Raw genomic sequence first — 14774 nt, forward strand, 5'->3', positions numbered from 1 at the left:
AATTGCCACACGCAAAATTGATTCGCAAAATTCGAGTTTTCATCCGATTGCCATCAAATTTTCAGGGATTGAGAAATAACTATTAAACTTCATTTTACCATTTTACTCGTATTTTATTTACAGTCCATACGCAAATGCCCGCACCTTGGCCTTAACCCCGGCCATAAGATTCTGCACAACCTGTGAATCAACCGTTTTTTGCATGTAAACCCATACTTTCTTCAGTTCCTCAACTGTCTTCACTACCTTAGGTCGTTTAAGAAGGTGCTGCTTCATAATCGCCCAGTACTTCTCGATGGGGCGGAGCTCCGGAGTGTTGGGAGGGTTGAACATTTTCGGCACGAAATTGACCTTATTGTCCGCATACCACTTCAGCACGTCCTTGGAGTAGTGGCATGAGGCCAAATCCGGCCAGAAGATTGTTGGGACGTTGTGGGCCTTCAGGAGAGAAAGCAGCCGCTTCTGGAGGCACTCTTTTATGTACACCTGTCCGTTCATCGTGTCCTGGGTCACGAAAGGTGCACTCCGCTTCCCGCACGTGCAGATGGCTTGCCAAACCAGGAATTTCTTCGCAAATTTGGACATCTTCTGAGTGCGGACATGCTCCGGAACGCTGAACTTATCCTTGGCCGTGAAAAACAGGTTGCCGGGGTTCTGTTTGAAGTCGGCCTTCACATATGTTTCGTCGTCCATGATGCAGCATTCAACTTTCGTCAGCATGTTGAGGTACAACTTCCTGGCACGGGTTTTGGCGGACTTGTTCTGCTTCTCGTCGCGATTAGGGGCCTTTTGTACCTTGAACGTTCGAAGCCCAGCCTTAGTTTTGGCCTTCTGGACAAAACTTCGGCTTAGGTGCAGCTTCTTAGCCACATCCCTAACGGAGGCGTTCGGATTTCGGCTGAAGGACCCAACTACGCGGTTGTGATTTTTGGTGTTGTACGGAATACTTTTTCCTTCACTTTTGGGCTTCCGATCGGTGGTCAACCGTTCCTCGAACCGCTTAATCACTCGCGACACCGTGGAATTCGCGATTCCCAACGTTTTAGCGATGGAACGATGCGAGAGATCCTTGTTCTCGTGATGAATGCGCAAGATTTTATCACGCACGAGCTGTTCTTTCGACTCAATTTCCGCGAGTTTTGATCACAGGACTTTAAAACTTGCAGGATGTAAATAATGCACTATGAACTAAATCCACCCAAATTTTCATTAAATTCTACCCAACGGTTAAAAAGTTAGAGCAATTTCATAGTGTGGCAATTTCATCGTGGACACCCTTTACTTGGGCTATTCAGCTAGGTATCGAATTCTCCACGATTAAACCTATAAACTTACATGCTCGTGTAAATTTATATCAACAAACATTGAGAAAGCTAATATGGCGGACGAACCGATTATTCAATCAGTTTTCTCTCCGCTCGGTTTGTTTTGTTTTGTGCGCTCAGTTTTGGTTGTGTGGAACGATTTTTCGTGCAAACGCGCGTCCACAAATAGAAAATGGATGACAGACAAAATATTGATTTAAAGCGACTGCACTTTTAGTTCGTACAGAAAATCAAAAATTTGGATATATAGAAAAATAGAAAAACATTCAAATATGCACTCGTGGTTCCTTTTTTCTCCTAACTGATCGTTTTGATGCAGCGGGGGAAATGTAGGATGTGTACTGTGCCGTGAAGGCGGGTTATTCCGCGTGGGTGAAAATTCTGCGTACTTGAAAATCAGTGCGATTTTATGCAAATTCGTTCAAAAAGCCAAATGCGTGTAATTCTAAATGTCCTGTAGAATTACAAAGTGAGCCCATCTAAAGCCATTCATGTAAAATTCAAGTGACGTTTAATTTTACATGCATGTAAATTTCAAGTCGTGAAAATTTAAAAACCAATTTAATTTTACATGAATATGCATGCTCGTTTTATGTGCATGTAAATTCGTGTAAAATTACAAAATAATTTTAACTGTGTGGAGATCCCACGGTACTACGAAGTACGGTAGTTTTTGTTTCCAGTCGGCGGCTAAAACTCACATCATCAAACTATAACGTATCCAGTATCGCTGTCTTCTTATCGCGCACACGACTCATACGATGAGTCTCGAAGTGTTGGCGGGCATGTTGCCATTCTCTGATCTGTTTTCGGAATTGTCTCTCACCTGGTGTGAAATTATGAACCCACTGGTGATTGCAAACTTTGAGAAGCTTCTAAACCCTCAAACTCGTTTTATGTCATTGTACTATGTGTACATAGCACAGGATGTCAGCCCTTCACAGCATAATCCGCATCGTGTATGCTTCTTCGACTTCGGCAATTCAGTTAGTTTTGATTTATCTATGACGCGGGAGATTCGTGGGATCCCAGAACATCATCGTTCCATGATTGTTCCGTCAATTTATGCTGCAAAGTTTGGCCAAGTTGATTCCGCAAGATCGTTCGTCACATATGGATCACTAAAAGAAGCGTCCGCTGGATTTGGTCTCTCGAACGCTTCAAGCTCCTTGTTCCGTATATGTTGCTGAGCTGGCGGCAACACATTATTCGCTAGAATCTATCGCTTCACTTTCAACAGATCATTATTTTATTTTACAGATAGTCTCAGTTCTGTCGAGGCTATTCGCTCCATGCTCCATGCTCATGAAAATACGAGAGCTTCTAAGAGCTTTATCTTCAAGATCATTTTTTCAAAAATATAGTCGAGTTAATATAATACCTCGTTTAGCCTGAAGATCACCAAGATGTGATCCAAGGAATGCTGTAAAGAATAATAAATATCTTGATAATCTATTTATAAAACTGACATGATGTAATAAGGTCCTGCAAAGCTCCACGGATTCATCTAATAAATCTAAGAAAATCATACAAGACTTTATTAATCCTGTATGGCATCAAAATCTTATCTTCTGGATAATTTGGAGAACCTGAAATATGTTGTCATCACTACAATATATCCCACATAATATAAAAGGGCGTCTTGAAGTTCATCGGGTTCAAATGTCATAATTACAAGGTTTAAAACCTGGTGGAATGGTTTTCGGTGCATTTGCGTTACCTCTTGAATTTTCCAAGGGGGGAGGGTGGTACGTACGAGTGGCCTTACGAGGCTTTTCAGTGGTATGTTTTTTGGCCCGTTTTCTCGTATTGCCTTTAAAGACAAATGGACTACCCTCACCGAACTCTGAGTCGGAGTCTAGATCATCAACTGGCAAAATGGAAAAAGTGTTACCACTTTTTGGAGTGGTCTGGGAAGATGAAGGGGTATTCTTCAAGAGTTCTGCTATTGCTCTCTTGGAGCGAACTTGCAGAGACCGCTTGATGTTGTCTCCCAGCTGTTTAAACCTCGCACAGGCATTTTGGAGGAGCACCACGTGACATCCTTGATAAGGGTGATTTTCATCTATTGGAAGCAGTTACTCAGGAAGTATTTCAACGTAACTTGGAACAAGTGGAAGCTCAATCGCTGCCGAAAAGTTTTTCTTCTTCCAGATTAGTTGAAGTTTATGTGCGCTTGTTTGGAATTTTTGGAACAGTTTACCCTTCTGCCGAATGAAATCGTTGCTATGGTTCGGAAGGCAGCCAATTTCCAGTTGACGGACGGCTTCTTCTAAGTTGGCTGCTTTGTTGTTGTTGACCGATTTTGTCGGAGCTGCGGGCCTCCCAGGAAGTTCTGGAATTGGATTCCTTTTCTCTTCCGTCGACAGCATTGCTAGAATTATTACCTGACTATCCTTTAACATTTCCTTGCGATTTGCGTTTGAAAACCCCAACCGATTATGTTTTCCTCTGTCTCTAGGCGGATCTATCTTTTAAGTTTTATTTGTAAACAATGGGAGTTTTTGTGATACACTTCATTGACACCAAAATGCATCAATATATGCTTTTTGATCCTGTTGGAAACCGAACGGTTTTAAATTGCTTTTACACTGGAGTCGCTTTTTACGCGGGTGATACGTCCCGCGTAAAAAAAACCGCGTAAAAAAAAACCGCGTAAATTCCGGAATCCGCGTAAAAAAAAACCGCGTAAATTCCGAAATCCGCGTAAAAAAAACCGAGGAAAAAAAGACCGTGTAAGAAAAAACCGCGTAAAAAGCGATATACCGCGTAAATTCTGAAATCCGCGTAAAAAAAAAACCAAAATCCGCGTAAAAAAACCGCGTAAATTCCGGAATCCGCGTAAAAAAAAACCGCGTAAATTCCGAAATCCGCGTAAAAAAAAACAGCGTAAAAAAAAACCGTGTAAAAAAAAACCGTGTAAAAAGCGACTCCAGTGTATTATGATAAAACACCTTTATGGCGCATTTGGTCGTGACATAACATAATTCCGAGCAGATTTTTGATTGATTTACTGAACAGGTTTATAAAGAGATAGAGTGCTGCATTAAATTCAATTTAAAACTAGACAGTTTCTGATTTTCTCGTCAGACTTTAAAGGTCTTTAAAAGCAGCATAAAGTTGAACTACTAAGATTGCTTATTGCCGTTATAAAACCACAATAAATCAGACCAAAATAAACATCTCCTCGAAATTTGGTCCAAATCGGAAGAGGTCAATTACGCGTGCCTCGGACACTTGGCGCAGAATGACCCTTATAGTTTTCAAACAAAGATCACTTTCACCCCGCAGGAGGTCCCTTGCTGCACATGTCCCCAAAAATGTACTCTCTAATTAATAGCTAATAATGACCGAACACTGTGTGTCGCAGTAATTTTAACGACCATTTTTACCACCCACTTACCACCGCCACACCGGGGAAACTTCAACAGTTTCCAGTGCCGGGCAGTGTGGGCATTTCTGGGGCAAATAAAACAAAATAAAACTCCCCAAGAAGCAATAATCGGCAAGCGCCTTCTACCGCCACTTGTTTACTAGTCCAATTTCAACATCTGAAAAATCTGTTTTATGTTCCATCAAATTGTCTCGGCAACATTAAAGTCCCCTTCTCCGCGCCGGTCTCCAACAGGAAGCGAATATTTGAACTGGGACCAGACAGGGGAATACGGAAGGTACTTTGGCGAGCAGTCAGTCGGTGTGTGATTTCTCCCCAGTCGCGGTTGACCATCATCACCGAACCCCGTCGCGCCACGGCGTGACTTGATGGTAGTTCTAAATGCAAATGAGACTTGAAGAATTTTGTTTTATTGCAAGAGCTTTGGCTTCAACAGTTCGGGACGGACCGAGGGGGAGAACGCGCACACCCGCATCGTTTGATCGTTTCGATTCAAATGGGGAGAAAAATGCTCAATTTCCATCGAAATAAGACCTCAATAAAAGTGTCGTTCGGGAAGTTTTGGCTGTGGGATCGTGATGAGATCATTATCATAAAACTGACATATGTCAAAGGCTGGGCTGCGTGATGGGGTATTTACGCGGTCAAATTGCTCTTGCTTTTGGAACTTTGAAAAATTTTGAGGCGAGAAGCAACGGTTTCAACTTGTCGGGTTTATGACCCCTGCCAGAAGCCTATGGGGGTACGCAAAGTGAGCGGAGATAATTAAAAATTCTAAGAAATGCATAACTCTTTCGTGGTTGGGTACAGCTTTCGGTCGACGATAAAAACGTGAGGTGGACAAAAGTTTATTTTTCGCAAAGATTAACTTCACGACCTGTTGTGGTACCTGGTACCTGCATACGAATCGGTACGCAGCATCATCCGAGCCGCTCATCCCTGGGACACGACAGCCACGAATCATTGCACTGCTTTAGAACTTTTCGGTCTCCATGGATCGCCGGGTGAACACTCCAAGCAGAGAGCCGAGCGCATCATGCTAATGTGTAACAAAACGTGACTCAGGATCACGACAGTTATAATTTTATTGCCTGTCTTTTCCCAAGCGTTCTGCCGGCTTCAAAGGAGATCAGGGGGGTTGGACAGGCATTTCTTTAATTTTATCATTAATCTCGGTCAGCTTGCAGCATTGAAGAGCAGCACGAAATCGGACTGTCATAGTCGTTGTCTTCGTTGATTTTTTCTTTCTTTCTCGGAGAGCATCAGGAGTCGTGGCCCAGCATGTTCAATGAAGGAACGGATTGTTATAAGCCTAGGCAGGCAGGCAGGCAGGCAAACGAGATCTGATAGCCTCGATGAGTGATGTGGCGCAAGAAGAGGAGCATTCGCCGAGTGCAAAGCAGAGCAATGAACTGAATGTGACGCTTTCCTAAGAATTATTAGTTCTTTGAATGCGAACTTGAAAGAAGACCAAAAAAAAACATTATGAGAAAGAGGTACTGTTGGTTGGGATGCTGCGCAGCTATGCGGGACATGATAAATGATTCGAAGATAAATGCAAAAATGTAGATGAGTACGAGATGGACTCCGGACTGCTGTGTGAAGCTAGTTTCGTTTTATGATTATTAAATTTTGAGTTGGATCTCAGCAGGATTTCATAATCATTTATAAAATGCTCCTTTATTAATGACTCGATTTTGCATGCCGTTCGTCATAGTTTACTGCGCGAGAGTGGACACACTTGATCCCCTGTTTTGGCTTTGGATGTATCTCTGCGAATAAATCTAAACTTGATGTGGTTTTCGCAAAGGCTCGCAGGGAAATATCTTTGGTAAGTTTATAAATACCCAATAACCAAAAAGTGATGTAAAAATTTGCAAAAATATGTTTTTTGAAGGATGTCTAACAATACATTTTGAAAAATTGGAGGAGACTTGATTCCAATTTGATGACATGCATTATTGTAAAATGAGAGTGGGCTCAGGGAAATATCATTTTTAGTCCTCTCGCGCTTCTGACATCATATATACTTTTGTTGTTGACCAATATAAAAAGCGTTTATTGGTCAACAATTGAATAAAAATATGCACTATTCAAAGCTTGGCCTGTTCGTTAAAATAACCTTTGAGAACGCAAAGAGCGTCTATCGTATTATCTCATAAACGAGAACGGAGCTTACTGACAAAGTTTCCGGATGCCGAAAATGCTCGTTCAGACTCCACTGATGTAGGACGTACAGTGCAAAGGGCATCGTAAATGATCTTCATGTATTTGCCTTTCAAACTCTCTGCATCGTAGTAGGCGAACTCTTGTCGAACAACTTTTGTCAAACTGTTTGCTGCCGTTGACGTTGAGCCAGAACTAGAAGCTGCAAACTTCGACTGCTGCAACCGTCTTTCAAATTTTTCCTTCACGGTCAAACCATCGTTCTCTGCATCGCATCATCTAGTCGATTGAGTTCCTCTCTTCGCTCGATCTCTGCATTCATTCCGTCCCCTTCCAAATAAATCAAACGATGTAGTATTTCAATCGACTGCTTTATCAAAGCAGTCCGCGATGTCTTGAAGAATATTCCAAAGTCATTTGTCATTGTATCGCGGACAGAGCGGTTGCTCATAAATGCAAACAAATCTGCGTGGACGAACCGTCTTTCTGAAATTCTTCCAACAAGAGACTCGAGGAACTGTTACGCGATATTTGAAGTTTGTTCCGAGAGCTGCTCTAGCATAAAGTGTAAGCCCACATCGGATTCATAGATCGTACAATCCTTACGGCACAGCAGTTCAACAGAAGCCAGAACTGGTTCCAGCGCTTCAACAATTTCTTTGATTGTTATCAGTTCTTCTTCGCTAAAACTAATCTTGTTCTTGGTTTTCAGATCGAGCAGGGATTTTTGAACCGCAGTCCGGAGGTCGTAGAATCGGTGCGACATTGCCAGCAGGCTATTCCATCTTGTTCTGCAGTCAGCAAGCAAACTTATTTCTTTTCCGTGGTCTGTTTTGACATTTTTTTGGGGTACTTCGTCATTTTTCACTGGAGATTTTCTGAAGAGCTTCACTGTATCTCGTACTTTTTTCACCATTGTACAGTATTCGGGCATAATTGTGTGTTCGTCGTGGTCTGTATTGCCAATCGTGAAAAAAATCGACATTTCCATCATCGTCATCAATCGTATCTGTGTCAGTATCACAGTCTGAACCTATAAATTGAATAATGAGGATCATAGTGTTACTTAAATTTTAAGCTAAATTACCTGTGCTCTCTCCGAATTCCATATAGGCGGCCGGCTTAGATGCTTTCTTGTACAAAACATCGATTACTGCTAGGTGTATTCCACTTGATGCGTAGCGGGGACCTCGTTGCCAACTTTTTTCATCACTGACGTTCCATCTGTTGTGATAGCCATCACGTTCTTCTCCAGTGATATTCCATACTGTTCCGTTTTCGATGAAAGTAACTCAACACACCGCTCCGCGTTCATGAATCCATCTACTCTTTGTAGGCCTAGGTTCCACGTTTTGTTGACAGCATGAGCATTTACATTCATGTAACGTCGATTCCTGTTGGATGTCCACTCGTCAAACGTGAAACTTAGTTTCCTTCCATCCTTTTTTATGTCTTCGAATTCCTGCCGGTATTCGTTGACGACCTTCTCAAAAAACATTTCCACTCGATGCCTTATTCCTTGGTGAGTTCGTGAAATGTCGTTGAAACCACGAGCAACTAACCCTTGTCTTATGTCCTCCGATTTGCATATTGTGTGGAATAAAATTCCGTCCTTAGCAGATAGTCGAGCAAGAACAGCATCGATAGGGCAAGCCTTTGAAAAATATTGAACGATGGTTCTCTTTTTCGCACTGGATCTGGATGTTGCTGCAATTTGCTCAGATATTTCAGACGGGGCAGATGCATTTCGTTTGGCCAATATTATTTTATGTTGTGTTCGGAGATGCGCAATTAATCCACTTGTGCTAGAACCTTCACACTTGATAACTTTATTGCACTTGACAAACTTTGCAATTCCTCTGTTCTGTTTTCCTCTTAAGAAATAGTTCCAGGCAGAATATTCTGGCACTCCTGGCTTCACCTTTTCTTCAAAATCCATTTTGTAACATTGTCGTCACGGAATTGGTTCAAAATCAATGTTTCAGACGCTGCTTGCCAACTTGTCAACGAAAACGATTACTACACGACTGCGCACTATTAACCCGAAACATATTCAATCATTCATGCCGTCTCTCTCATTCATACAGATTCATTGACCAAACCAACAATGACGTTCGTGAGTTATTCGTGTCATCAGAGCTTAACAAACCTTAAGTTCCACCTCTCTCGATACACGCTGTCATCATTTTGCTCAGACGATTCAAAGAGATTACCCAGATTGGGCATGAAGCGGACTTGGTGGTGTAGTTTAGCCAATTTGGTTAACATGTTCAAAATTAAGAGACCTGGTTTTTTTTTTTCTCTTAAATTGATTATACTCTTGCAATAAAATACTGAAAATACCGGTTTTTGTTTTAGAAAAAAAAACGGTATTTCGGTATTGAAAAATATCACGGTAATACAGGTAAAACCGGTTTCGGTAATACCGGTTAACCAACCCTAATATATACCTTCCCAAACATAAGTTTTTTTTTTCTAAAATGTGCTAGGAAACGCAATTTTAAGAATTAGAGGAGATTTGATCCCCTGTAAAGGGACAGGAAAAAGCAATAATTTTGAAAATTCGAACGTTGTTGTTTCGTTTAAAATCGAAATTCTGTCAATGGCAATGTATTAACTTTTTTTTCCGGTAGGCAAGTAGAAAGCAACAAACCCATTTACATGATCGTAATTTTGGCGGCACCGGTGATGTAGTGGTAAGCGTGATTATCTCTCACCCCAGCAGGCCTGGGTTCAATTCCAGTCGGCGCCGCCGGGATGATCTAAAGCATAACATTGATCACGCCTTCCTTCTGAAGGGAAGTAAAGCCGTTGGTCCAAGGTTCATGAGTTGGAAAGTCGATAGGTATGGTCCAGGTGTGGGAGCTGCCACCCTGGCGTCGGTAGCATTGGTGCTCAGCACGGAAAACAAGATCGACGGAAAACAAATCAAGGAATTAGGGTATACGTCCCTAACCTCGGTCTAATATGCAGCCATAGATTACGTTTTTAATCATAACTCATCAATTAATTTACCTGCAAACGATATTCTACTGCTAAATGGTATGCTTAGATATGCTTATCATGTCGTTTGCTATCAGGAACCGCAAAAAGTTGAAAAACTTACTTTTTTTAAGACAAAAACTCACCAGGGAAATGTATGTAATATCGGTCTATTGTCCCCAAATTGGGTCTATTTATGGATGCAACTTCGTCCTATCCTGTTTGATTCTCAAAAAAAACGCTCTTGGTAACGTTTTCTTATGTATTTTTTTTTATCACTATCACTGTTAACTTAATACTCTTCATTCCTCAAAACATTTCTTAGAGAAAATTTTACGAAAACTACATTAAATCACTCAAGTTAAAAATTAAAAATTAAAAATTTCGCTTATCGTCTTTCGACCGCAGAATATCTAAATCAAAACATTGTGATGTTCATTATACAGATTTGGCAGAAAAAATCTCCCTTCCTGTTCGTTCCTTATCATCCAAATGCAAACCACATTGTTGACGTTACTCTTATTGCTATATGCTGTCAAATGAATTTCATGGGCCAAAGTTAGGAACATAGAAAAGAAATGTGTCCCTAAAGTTGGGTCCATGATTTACTTGTGAAAACGTTGTTAAACAATTAAAATAAACATAAAATATTCAAACAGTAACTGTGAGTTTTACGTCTAGTGTGTATTATCAGGTAATTCCATTCAATAAATGCCATAATCAGGCCATTTGATGATCGTCAGTGCAACCTTCCCATCTTAACCTTAGAAGTCATGGCGGCTAAAAACTCCGAACAGAGTGATATTCTCAACCAGTTTTATTACTTACGAGAGCTGAAAATGTATTGAAATGTTGTGATATAAATTGATTTGTGTGTGGTACACATTTATCAATCATCAGTGATCAATATTTTCCTTATTTTTTGTGTAATATTCCTTAATTAATTATTTATTTGCGTGATAGGCCGAATGAAAGGACTAGACCCACATTACATACCGTAACCCTATGTTTCGGGAAAAATGAGTGCTTATCAACCGGCTCGCAATGAATTGTTCGGAATATGGAAGGAGAAATTAGGTAAATCTCGTGAATTCATTAAGGAGACTTTTAGCCTATGGCTAGAAAGACAACTGCAGAAAATTGAGAAGAGCTATTGTCAGCTTTTGTGCAGAGCTAGAAAAGCGTTGGATTAGATCCAACAGCACGCCACATAACATATGTGGAACTCCATGTGTTCCGGGAACTTACTGCGGTCGTATTCCTTAGTGGCAGACAGACGAATGGTGTTGTCCTTTGTTGGAGAATCCGGATAAAAACGGTGATATTAAAACCACTATAACACCTTTCATCTTCCCTTTCGTTTGGTGTTAGTGAACAAGAGTCTCCTCGAGTGTACGTGTGGCTACAATACTGCGATTTATTAGACTGATACTGACATCAAGCTACAGACGATCTTCTACCGTATAATCGTTATCATTCGGCTGAGTGACACAAATTTTCTACCTACGATCGATATCGGTCAATACCGGCAGAGTAAAGAGAATGAGTACTTACTAGTCTAATTTTGTAAGCTACATTTCGCCTGCAGTGGCTAATTATTAATTCAGCACAAAATATCCCTCAAAATAATAAATAATCTCAGGCAAAAATCGTTGCAATCCTCAATTGCAACGATTAATTCCCTTTATACTTAGATAAGATTAAGTTTTAGTTTTTAGTTTTAAGATATCAATTGTTATACTGACATGCATGTTTAAAAAAACCTGTTTAAAATACTGAATTGCCAACGATCAAGGCTGGTAAGTTACAGTAGTAACTGGAGCACCTAGGTTAAAATGAAATGTAATTTATTTTGAATTTGGAACAAATAGAGAGTTAAAAAAAATTCAGCAAGAAATTCAAATCTACTAGTAGGGTTCATAATAATTCAATTATTAGTTTATTAATTAACTGCCGCAACATGCCGGGTCCCGTTGAAAGGAACTTTCAAAAAATGCTCCGCATACATCCAATGGCGTTTCTTGGTGACTTAGGCTAGGTGGTCAGTGGGTGCTGACGAAAGTGGAGCACCGGATGATCCACCAGACTTGATGACATCTTCGATTGGTAGCGGACAGATTTCGGTGATTGCCCGCCGGTAGCTACCAGTTACCGTTCGTACTTGAACGACCCGTGTGCGACCATCCCTGCCAGGGAAAACGCTGTCGATACGGCCTAGATTCCACTTCATCGGAGGAGCTGATTCGTTTTTCAGTAGCACCAACGTTCCAACCTAGACATTTGGTTGGACCATCGGCCACTTTTGGCGATTTTGGAGCTGACCAATGTAAGCACGAGACCAGACTTTTCAGAAGTGTTGAACCTTCTGCTGCATTCTCTCGAAAGAAGTGAGTCGCACAGATCGGGTTCTGGAATCAAAAATAACGGCTCCCCCACTAACAAGTGGCCTGGAGCGAGCGCCAAAACGTCCACTGGATCGGATGACAATGGTGTGAGAGGCCGTGAGTTCATGATTCCCTCGATCTGGGTGATCAAGGTGTGGAATTCTTCGATGGTGAGGAGGGTATCCTTCATGATGCGATACAGGTGGTGTTTGAAGGTCTAAACAGCGGCCTCCCACAAACCTCCAAAGTGCAGTTGTTCGCAACATGTTCAGATCGGTGGACCTCATCGAAAAGCTCTTTGTGCTCTTGGAGCTGACGATTTGTACCGACGAAAGTGCAAGCATTGTCACAGTACACGTCGGTTACGCGGCCGCGACGTGACACGAAGCGTTTCAATGCGCTTATGAACGAACCCGACGTCAGGCCATAGACCATGCCGATATGGACTGCCTTGGAGGCCATACAAACGAATATCGCAACAAAAATCTTTATCGATTTGCCTCGATGGCTTGGCGGGCGAACGAAAAACGGACCGCAGTAGTCCACGCCGCACTTCAGAAACGCGCGCGAAGGAGTCACCCTCACTGCTGGCAACGGGCCCATGATTTGTTGGATACTTTTTGGTTTGCAGCAGAAGCAGATCAGGCATTTGTTCAGCAACCTTTTGACCAAATCCCTGCCACGAATAGGCCAGAATCGCTGATGTAAGGTACTAAGGAGCATTTGTGGGCCAGAGTGTAGTGTGTCAAAGTGAGTCCTTCTGGCAATCAGGTACGTCAGATGATGCTTCGCTGGAAGTATGATGGGGTATCGAGCATCAAAGGGTGCGTCCAAAGCTTTTAAGCGCCCATGTACTCGCAGAAGTCCTTCTTCATCCAAAAAGGGATTGAGTTTTTTCAAAGGTGATTTGAACGAAAAGTCCTTTTGCACGGATCCAGAATGTAGGTGCAAATAACGAATTTCTGACGAAAACGATTCGTTTTGGACTTGTTTCACCATCGACGATGACGACGACTCTGCAACTCTTTACTCCTATGGTGAAATCCCATAAACATCTGACAATCTGTGCATGCAATCTAGCGGAATTTGTCTATCTCTTCACTCCACCATGGTAACAGTGAGTCGCCGTCTCTTCACGCAAAGCTTGACATTATCTTATGGGATTTTCATAGGCGTTAAAGGGTAAGAAAATTTACACCATGTTTCACGCACAGACTGACGTTTGCTGATTAGAATTTACCATAGGAGTAAAGAGTTACAGAGTGGCCGAAAAGGCTATTTGTAAATTGTTAAGGTAATGCGGCCATTCTTTTTTCAACTAGTTCTACAAGGGGCTTACCAAAGAATTTTTTAACTATTATTTTCAAGTCGGTCAGAAGCCAATCAAGAGCGTTATTAACCAGTAATTTTGCCTATTAACAGATGTAATATTTCTTCGTCTCTTCGACCTGGATGAAAAACATTGGTTTTATTACGGAATTTAAGATAATTGAATGTAAACAATTCGAAGATTTGATGATTGCGTTGAAAAGGTGTAATGAAACTAACATTTTGGCTGTCGTATGTTGGAATATTGTTGACTGTGCACTTAGTAAGTCAACTTATTAATGTTATGATTTCAGCACGAAAGAAAAGTCGATTTTTTTTTCTAAAATGCTAGACACAAAAGTAGGGTGAATGTGTAAGTGTTGGGACCTAGAATTGACCGTAACTTAAATTTCATATTTTTACATTATTTCCTTTATTATTTTTGTCGATACAAGGTTTGAACATATGTTTTGCCATGAATCTACGCATATGAAGCCCTGATTATTTATTTCAAATTTGATTTTGGCCTTTGAGCCAAAACCTGGACAACAATGGCCAAAACTAGTACATTAACCCTACATAAAATAGATCCAAACGACTACTTTCGTTTGTAAATAGTGCTTATAGTTGCTACAAAAAAAAATTGCCGTTCCTGGTAGCTTTGAGACAGTTAGCTGGGAGTCCCAGTCTGGAACCTTAACCATAGTGGTCGAAAAAAGTTTGTTAGGATCCTGTTCAACTCCTCCTTTGCCTTTGTGATCAATCTTTCCACGTTTTTTTAGTACAAAGTAATTGCAGTAGATCTTTGTGTTGGGAATTGAGCATTTTTTTTTTCAATTGGTCGTAGTTGAAAAACATATGGATGGTTCAATCCTTGTATATAACAAGCATCGAAGCGCTTGAATTGATGTATCATTCTGCTTGCAAAATTCTTGTGAATGGAACGATAGTCACCTCAAAATACTGCATATTTTCCGCATAAACCGGGCCACTTGTTGTAACATGTTGATGCTTCTCTCTGGACTTCAAAATGTGTGCAGTAAACTCTTAATTTGCGCGGTCGTATTTTTTCTTCTACGTATCCAAATGAAATCAAAAGATGATGCAATTGGCTTCAAACAATTAGAAAAATTTTATCAAAAAATAGTACGTCCATTATTCATCTACAGAAAGAAAAATGAAAAAATATACACGTGCAAATTTAGAATTAGAAGA

The sequence above is a fragment of the Ochlerotatus camptorhynchus genome, unplaced genomic scaffold (genome assembly GCF_037179485.1).
Source record: "Ochlerotatus camptorhynchus isolate MF236.1 unplaced genomic scaffold, CSIRO-AGI_Acam_v1.1 ptg000201l, whole genome shotgun sequence".
In the NCBI taxonomy this organism is placed as follows: domain Eukaryota; kingdom Metazoa; phylum Arthropoda; class Insecta; order Diptera; family Culicidae; genus Ochlerotatus; species Ochlerotatus camptorhynchus.